Raw genomic sequence first — 10285 nt, 5'->3', positions numbered from 1 at the left:
GTCTGTCCATTTGCCCCCAAATGTTCACCTAGATGATAAAGTTCTTCGTACAATTCTAACTGCATTACTTTCCTAGATTAACAAATCTTTGTACTTAATTCATAAAGGGAGAACCACTCCTTCAAAATCAAGTCCGCCAATTTATTACCTAAATATTCAAATGCATGTCAAAGTTGTTTCAGCAAATCTTATCAGTAATAGTTTTTCATATAAACAAATTTTTGTATTTGATTTATATGGTAGGTGCCAAGCCCCATTTATGAAAAACCGCCCATTAGCTTATAAACACCCACATGGATGTTAATAGTCTTAGTGCAAAATCTTAAGATTTTTACTTTAATAGCTTCCCAGAATAAAGAATTTTAGTATTTAATTCTTATGGAATGTGCCACGCCTCCATTTGCTAAATATTCCTAAATTCACGTTGATCCTAAAGTGTCTCCGAAAAAAATTGAGAACCCTCTCTGTAATAATTTTTCATATATGCTAAACTAATTTCTCGTGAAATATTCTATAAGTTTCACAACTAGTTATAGTACGAAGTATTTAGAGTCTGATTTCGTTTTAATTAGAAGTTGAGACTAAGGATATTTGTTAGAGATTGTTAACTACTCAACTCACTCTATTGAAACGTTCTAAAACCTATGAAACGTTTCTAAAATGATTTTAGAACGAATTTGTCTCGGAACTAGTTTTAGGAATGCTTCTTTAGATCAGTTTAATGTTTAGAAACTCAGTTTTCTGAACGAAACTCCTAAGATTTTTCCAATCAGTGTTCGTCAGGAATTGTATTTCCTAAATAATATCACTCCTAAAATACTTGAATCTAACTTCGACAAATGCCTGACAGTGTCAAAGAAAGTGCTTCAGAGTTTCAATGTCTACATTCATCTGAATCCGCACGACTTATTCTGTGACCGTAATATTGTGGGTCCGCACATAATACCTACCATCATACAAATCTCAGTTTTGCTGAGAAGATAAGATTGAGAAGATTTCTCGACTTGCTCTGGTCAGGATTACCCACAGGATCTTTGTGGCCCTACCCAATGATTCATTATTCAAAGAGGCTTTATAGAATTCTCACACTCATATTTTTAAATCATCTTTCGCTGCGTCGAATGGTTTTGCCTTCGTCAGGTTAACTACTTAGAGCTCTCACCCCTTTAAAGCTTGTACATGCGTTCTTTGTTGCCGACTACTTCCAAGTGCTCCATATGATGTAAACCTTGCCTCAGGGAGGGTATTCAGTTAAAGCTTTCTTACATTCAAATATAGTTCTAGATTTAATTTTATCACCTGATATCGCCCCAATTGCCTCGAGGCTGTCAGTATATATATGAAGCTTTGTGGGTGCCGTTTTTGCTCGGACTTCTGTCTAAAAGCTTGTGTTGTGATTAGTTACATGGTGGTATATTTCTGTTTCTGGGTCTTCAGTATACAATCCCAGGCTCTTTATGTCCCTCAATATATAGCGATTCATGCAGCAAATGATTTCTACTGATATTTGCTCGAAAGCCCTGCTTGCCATAAACATTCTATCTGGGATTAGCTTTCAAAGCTTTCGACATATTTTCATTTGGTATGCGATCTGAAACGACCGATGATTGTACAAAACCTTCTAGTATACATTAATAACGTGTTTTGTAACAGCTTTTGGCCAGTTCGCCTAAAGTAAAGAGCATTTCTGCTATAAGCGCCGCCTCATATCTTAAATATGTTTCAATGGGTGTAATATCTAGCAACCTTTCAAGAGCCTTGGTTGACGTAATATTAAACTCCTAGTAGTAGTTTGATATTACACACTTTTTGTCCAAAGAAGTCCACCAGTTTATTGAAGCATAAACAAAAAGCCAATGTGTCTGTAGGAATAAGACCCAATTTCATGCCTATAGTCTTCCTTTATATCGTCCTGTACCGATATGCCTTGTTGATCCTATTCTTTATGTGGTGTCAAATATTACACGTAAGTACTTAACATTGTCTGTTAACGGTTTTTCTTGCCCAGAAAGCAGGCTTAAGTATTCGTAATAACTTTTCACTTTTTTGTGAAAAGATTGACAGCCTTTCGGTTGAGCACAGCTAAAGGTCGTATTCAGAGACTTCTCAGCTCTTCTACACAAGTAATTGGATATTTTTCCTTAAAAAGTATTAAGACATCGTTTGCGAAGCTAACTTTTTGAGTTAGCAAACTTCGTGGTAATCGCGAAATACCTTTTTCCTGATAGTTATCACGTAGATCTCGATGCTTATCCATCTCTTTCTTAGCATGTAGTTTATCCAGTTACTAGGTTTCGAATCATAACAATGCTTCATAGAACGGGTTCTAAAAGTACTTCACAATCACAACAATGTTCCAAAGAATGAGTTAAAGAGACTTGTGCCAACTTGTGCTAAGAACTAATTCTTTAAAAACCTCCTTAGAAATCTCATTAGAAGCACAATAATGTTTTACAGAATGGGTTCAAAAAGTGAAGCAATCCTTAGAAATACTTGAGGATCATAACATTCTTCCAAAGAACGAGTTAAAGGAGTAATGGTGACATCACTAGTGCCAACTATTGCTTAAGAACTAGTTCAATGAAAAATCATTTGAATCACAATAATATTTTATAGAAAGGGTTCGAGAAATAAAGTAATTCTTACGGAAGTCTTTAGAAATACTTCTTTCAATCACAATTAAGTACCAGACAGTGAACTAAAGAAGATTTCATCCAAAGTTACGGTTCATTAATCCGAAATGTTTCTGCTAAAACTTGTTCTAGAACTACTTCGTTTGTTTTATAAGAAATTTGTTAATATGTTTTCCTGGAAAATTTATATTTCTTTCTATTTTTCAATAAAATTCTATTTAATTATTTTATATTTAATTTTATAAATTTATGTTAAAAAGAAATCTAAATAAAATTAATGTTTAATTAAATTTTCGATAATGTCTTTTAAAGACCCCTAAACACTTATAATTCTTTTAATTACAATTTTGTCCCATTAGTCCTTTAAACTACAGAACAAAGTAGAAAAAGAAGTTGGGTTAGTTTTGACTTTGAAGTCTGGAAAGTATCTTAATGATTCTGATTATAGGACAACTAAGAACTATTGCAGTTGAATTAAAAGTATTCCAAGTGTTTAGCCAATTACCGAGATCTTTTATTCGTGAGAAAACATTTTATAAGGAATCTACATTTTATGAATAAAAATATTGTATCTAAATAAAAAAAAATTAAGTAAATTTAATAATTTAATGTTTAATAAAAAGAAATTAATCGAAAAAATAACAAATATCTCTGTTTTATTCAAAATTTAAGATTCGTCTTCCTATTGGTGAGTTTAAAGATGAGCACTTTAAGTTTATGATTGAGAATCTTAAAGAAATTCTTGATATTTGAGTTAAGATTCAATTAACCGCAAGGGTATCTTCTAAGGAGGATAACGGGTGTAACGACCCCGCGGTCCCTAGTTAATGTAAGGGAGTATTCTCTCAACATTCATAATATAAATTCTAAATAAAGAATCGCACTAAAACAAAACTCTCCTACATACTAAGCTGCATGTTATGTTTTCTACATAAAAGGCTTTTGTCTGTTTTCCGTCCGAGATTGTCTGTCTGGATCCGTCCGTATTTGATTTTCACTTTCATCTATAATTAGTTGTTTAGTGAAAGTCATTTGAATACTTTATTTATATCTGCAAAAGCTTACTGTGGTTAAGCTTCAAATGTAATTCATACGTGTTTACCTTTTTCAACACCTTCTTTTCAGGATTGTACTAATATTTATATTCTTGACTATATATTTAATAGATAACAATGCTAATAATTCTCGCTTTAAACCTAGTGCTAGTAGTAGTGATACTGCTGGACATGCTCCCCCTACTGGAATGGTGGATTTCAGGCAGTTTGCTGCACTTTTTAGCGATAACAATCAATTTCCCAGTTTTAAAACAGAACCTCAAACTGTAGATGCTCGCAATACTGGACTAGATGATCCCCCAGCTGTTGAAACATCCAATAGTGGAGTGGTGGAACCTCAAAGTGAAGATGGCAATGAAGATACTTCTAATGTTGGACAATTGGAACACCGAAACGAAAATGCTCATAATTTAGAGATTCAAGAAGAACGAAGAATTGTAAATGAACGCAACACTGAAATGACAGAATTCCGATCTACAGATGCTCCTAATACTACGCAAAGGCATAACCGAACTGATGAAGCAGCAAATACTGAACGGGTACAACTTCATGACTTACAAGCAGCACATACAAGAACGGTAATAACCCCAACCATGCAACCTCTTAATACTGAACAGTTGGAACCTCAAAACCAACATTCATACAATACTGGATGGTTGGGTGGTCATCGTACTGATGATAATCACCATACTGGATGGATGGATCCAAGAAGCATAAATGCTACAAATACTGCACCACCAGATTTCAACCACTTTGCTGCCCTCTTCAGCGGTGGTTTCTTTGGTGTGCCAAAACTAAACAATCCATAAAAAGTATTCAAATATTTTAACAAAATATTCCAGAACAAAGTCCAATTAATGGAAATAACAATGATAAATCTCTGACAAGAACGTTTTTAAGATAAATAAGTTTATTAATTTGTAGAAATTACCATTAAAAATGCTTGAAATGTATAAAATCTAAAAATATTTATAAAACAAATGAAATTACCGAAACTAAAAAAACCGTCAGGAGCTACCGAAACTCCTTGAAATGATTTGATACAAAAATATTGTAATAATATATTAAATATAAGATAAATAAGTTTATTAAAGTACAAAATAACAACAATTCACCATTAAAAATGTTTAAATTATGAAAAAGACATTAAACCATTTTCATTGGCCAAATTAAAATAATTAAATATGAGAAAATAATGAAAAATATTTGAAATACAACATTTTAACAAATTTATGTTTTCAATACGAAACTGTTGTTTTTTCAAATATTTAATATTAAGTAATAAATTGTTTAAATTGATTAATAGTTTTGAAAGAGAAAGTTTTCAAAAATATTTAATACAAATATTGAATTTTAATCGGTTTTCATTAATAAATTCAAGAAAATCGTTCATTTTTGAAAAAGATTTTTAAAATATTTTCAAATATTTATATTTAGAAAAGGAAATCTTTTAAAACTTTTAAAGATTCTTATGTTTCGTTTTGAAATGGGACGAGTTTAGAAGAATACAGTTTTCTGCAAGATTGTCCAACGTGTCAGATGGTATTGAATCCTAGAAAAACTCAAATTTTTGCAAAAGGTTTTTTAAAATATTTTCAAATACACATACACACACACCTGGAAATATTTAAAAGACTTTTTCATTTATTTGGGTTTTAAATAAAGTAAAAAATAAGAAACTTTATTATATAATTTCAAAACTATGAAAAACAATTAAATAGATTTTAATACAAAATTTAAATTTGAAACTATATTTTGTTAAGAAATTTTATTTTATAGAAGATTTCACAACAATCTTTAACTAATTACCGAAATATTAACAAGAATTTTGAAATTTTATAAAATTAAATTCTTTTAAGATTTTTTAAATATAAATTTTGATAACTTTATTACCAAGGCAGCTACATAGAATCCTAGATATAAACTCCTTTGCTAAAATCACTGACAAAGAGATAATATGATTTAAGAAATTGAAACATGAAAAATTATGAAAATTTCAACGAAAAGAAGCGATGAATAACTGATGTCAAGAGTTAAACTTATCTTAACTCTTATTACTTTAAAAAAAAATAATCAATTTTGAAAACAAATATGAAAAAATAATGGCCAATTGAAATAAACATTAATTATATATACTTTAAGAAAATACATACACATTACACAATTACCCAGGAAAACTTGTACAAGTTTTTTTAATTAGTTCCAGAACTTATCCATATAACACTTCTACTAGATGGGTGTTATGATCAGAACTAGAATTCGTCATTCGCTAATTCCTTCGGACTGCAATTATTTTATCAATGATTTTTGGATTAAATCTGTTGAGACAGCTTTCGGCTCGGTTAAAGGTTTCGTTGAATATCTTGAGCATGATCAAGAATCAGTAGCCTTCGTTGACTTCGAAGGGGCTTATTAAACGAGGTTTATTAAACGATTTCTCTATGAACATTGTTATTATTTACAGAGGGGAAACACCAGACACACTACAAGCGAATTTCTATTATCTCTACTCTGGAATCTTATCAATAATTCTCTATTAATGAAGATAAATTCAATAAAGTGCCAGTGTTTCTTAATACCTTCAATCTTTCCTTCAATGACTTTGTCATTGCAGCCAAGAAGTTTCGCTATTTATCTAGGTAAAACTGAACTCTCTGAGACAGTTCAGATTATGGAAAAGATCTCTACTAAGACTAAGAGTAGTCTGTGCTCTTGTAAGGTTGGGTCGTCACATAGAGAGTGTTGTACCGATTCCTTTTCTTTTTTCTTTTAACATCTTCTACAGTAGCTATAACGTGGGTTGTCCATACGTTTCGACATTTACTCAATCATACAGTGCTCAGTAGTTATACCAGTGAGAAGCCTAATCGATATATCAAATATTTTATTGCCTTTGAGAGATTTGTGAAAATTCTGGACACGTTATCCCTTAGGAATATCAATCATCCCTTGTCGGTATTTTCATCATAAATGACCACTGATGACACCACCCACCAAATTTCCTACACACTAACATTGGAGCTGACTAATTTACTTATGCGGATTCAAGAAGCTATGAGGTGCTCCAAAGTAGAGCCTTCATTTTCATTATCTCTGCAAACACCGAAATTGTGTCACCAAAAGTGTTTCCATAGTTTCGGTACTACTTTCATTAAACTTACATCTGGTTTCATCAGGAATCAAGTGATGCCGTGGTACTCTCCAGTTCCTCTGAGAAACGCTTAGAAGATTCTTTCTATTGTCCCAGCTTAACTGGCTTTAATCCCTCGTCCCCTTCATAAATCGTCCATGGTTGCCGAAATTTATTAGTAATAGTTTCTCAGATAAATGAATTATTCACTTAGCTCACATTGAAGGTGCCAAACCGCCCTAATAATAGTCTGTCCATTTGCCCCCAAATGTTCACCTAGATGATAAAGTTCTTCGTACAATTCTAACTGCATTACTTTCCTAGATTAACAAATCTTTGTACTTAATTCATAAAGGAGAATCACTCCCACAAAATCAAGTCCGCCAATTTATTACTTAAAGATTCAAATGCATGTCAAAGTTGTTTAAGCAAATCTTATTAGTAATAGTTTTTCATATAAACGAATTTTTGTATTTGATTTATATGGTAGGTGCCAAGCCCCATTTATGAAAAACACCCACATGGATGTTAATAGTCTTAGTGCAAAATCTTAAGATTCTAACTTTAATAGCTTCCCAAAATAAAGAATTTTAGTATTTAATTCTTATAGAATGTGCAACGCCTCCATTTGCTAGATATTCCTAAATATTCACGTTGATCCTAAAGTGTCTCCGAAAAAATTGAGAACTCTCTCTATTATATTTTTTCAAATATACTAATTTCTCGGAAAATATTCTATAAGATTCACAACTGCTTATAGAACGAAGTATTTAGAGTCTGTATTCGTTTTAATTAGAAGTTGAGACTAACGATATTTATTGGAGATTGTTATCTACTTAACTCACTTGATCTATGAAACATTTATAGAATCAGCTCTTTATTAAATGACTTTAGAACGAATTTGTCTCGGAACTAGTTTAAGGAATGCTTTATACAACTTCTTTAGTTCAGTCTAATGTTTAGAAACTCAGCTTTCTGGACGTAATTCCTAAGATTTTTAAATCAGTGTTCGTGAGGAATTTTATTTCCTAAATAATATCCCAAAATACTTGGATCTAACTTCCACGAATGACTGACAGTGGAAGAAAAAGTGCTTCGGAGTTTCAATGTTATCCCCACTTGCTCTATATTCGTCTTAATCGGCAAGACTTATTATGTGTATCTGTGACCGTACCTGCGTACCATCATTCAAACTACATATTTGCTCATTTTGAAAAGATTTATCGTCTTGCTCTGATTAGGATCCCCCACAGGATCTTTGTGGTTCTACCCACTGTTTTATTATTCTAAGAGGACTTATGGAATTCTCTCACTTATATTTTTAAATCAGCTTTCGATGCGTCGAATGGTTTTGCCTTCATCAGGTTAAATACCTTGAGCTCCCATCCTTTTAAAGCTTGTACATGAGCCCTTTCGTTGCCGACTACTCCCAAGTGGCCCATATGTTAAAGCTTTCTTACAATATGGTTTTAGATATAATTTTATCACCTGATATCTCCCCGATTGCCTTGAAGCTGTCAGTAAATACATGAAGCCCTGTGGGTGCCGTTTTTTCTCGGACTTCTGTCTAAAAGCTTGTGTTATGATTAGTTATATGGTGGTATATTTCTGTTTCAGGGTCTTTAGTATACAACCCAGGCACTTTTTGTCCGCCAATTTATAGCGATTCGTGCATCAAAGGATTTCTACTGATATTTGCTCGAAAGCCCCGCTTGCCATAAACATTCTATCTGAGATTAGCTTTCAAAGCTTCCGACATATTCTCATCTGGTATGCGATCAGGAACATCCAATGATTGTGTAGAACCTTCTAGTATACACTAACGACGTGTTCTATAACAACTTTTGGCCAGTTCGCCTAAAGTAAAGAGCATTTCGGCTATAAGCGCTGCCTCATGTCGTAAATATGTTTCAATGAATAGAATATCAAGCAACCTTTGCAGAACTTTGGTTGACGTAATATTAACTCCTTGTATTAGTTTGATATTACACTTTTTGTCCAAAGAAGTCCACCAGCTTATTGAAGCATAAGCAACAATTGCTCTTATTACACTTTTATAAAGCCAATTTGTCAGTAGGAATAAGACCCAATTTCATGCCTATAGTCTTCCTTTATATCGTCCTATACCGATATGCCTTGTTGATCATATTCTTTCTGTGGTATCAAAGATTACACCGAAGTACTTTACTTTGTCTGTTACTGCATTCTTCTTTCCCAGAAAGCATGATTAAGTATTCGTAATAGCTTTTCACTTTTTTGTGAAAAGATAGATTTTCATTTTCGCCGGCTAACATTGATGCCTTTCGGTTGAGCACAGCTAAAGGTCGTATTCAGAGACTTCTCAGCTCTTCTACACAAGTAATTGGATATTTTTCCTTTAAAAGTATTAAGAGATCGTTTGCGAAGCGGACACGTCTATGTCCTTTTTGAGTTAGCGAACTTCGTGGTAATCGTGAAATACCTTTTTCCTGATAGTTATCACGTAGATCTCGATGCTTGTCCATCTTTTTCTTAGCATGTAGTTTATCCAGTTACTAGGTTTCGAATCACAACAATGCTTCATAGAACGGGTTCTAAAAGTACTTCACAATCACAACAATGTTCCAAAGAATGAGTTAAAGAGACTTGTGCCAACTTGTGCTAAGAACTAATCCTTTAAAAAACCTCCTAAGAAATTTCATTAGAAGCACAATAATGTTTTACAGAATGGGGGTAAAGAGTGAAGCAATCCTTAGAAATACTTGAGGATCACTACATTGTTCCAAAGAACGAGTTAAAGAAGTAATGACGACATCACTAGTGCCAACTATTGCTTAAGAACTAGTTCTATGAAAGATCATTTGAATCACAATAATGTTTTGTAGAAAGGATTCGAGAATTAAAGTAATTCTTAAAGTAGTCTTTAGAAATACTTCTTTGAACCACAATTAAATACCAAAAAATGAACTAAAGAAGGTTTTATCCCAACTTACACTTCTTTAATCTAAAGTGTTTCTGTATAAAGTTGTTCTAGAACTAATTAGTTTGTTTTATAAGAAACATGTTAACATGTTTTCCTGGGAAATTTAAATTTCTTACTATATTTTCAATAAATTCTTTTAAAATTCTATTTAATTATTTTATGAATATATGTTAAAAAGAAATCTAAATAAAATTCATTTTTTATTCAATTGTCGAATATTATATCTTTGAAAGACCTCTAAACCCTTATAATACTTTAGCTTTATATACAATTTTGTTCCATTAGTCCATTAAACTTCAGAACAAAGTAGAAAAAGAAGTTGGGTTAGTTTTTACTTTGAAGTCGGAAAAGTATCTAAATGTCTCTGATAATAGAAGAACTAACAACTATTGCAGTTGAATTAAAAGTATTACAAGTGTTTAGCCAATTACCGAGATCCTTTATTCGTGAGCAAACATTTTATAAGGAATCAACATTTAATAAATAAAAATATTGTATTTTAATA

This window comes from Lucilia cuprina, chromosome 3, assembly GCF_022045245.1.
Source record: "Lucilia cuprina isolate Lc7/37 chromosome 3, ASM2204524v1, whole genome shotgun sequence".
Classification (NCBI taxonomy): Eukaryota; Metazoa; Arthropoda; class Insecta; order Diptera; family Calliphoridae; genus Lucilia; species Lucilia cuprina.
The sequence above is the reverse complement of the archived record's forward strand: the minus strand, read 5'-3'. Positions refer to the sequence as shown.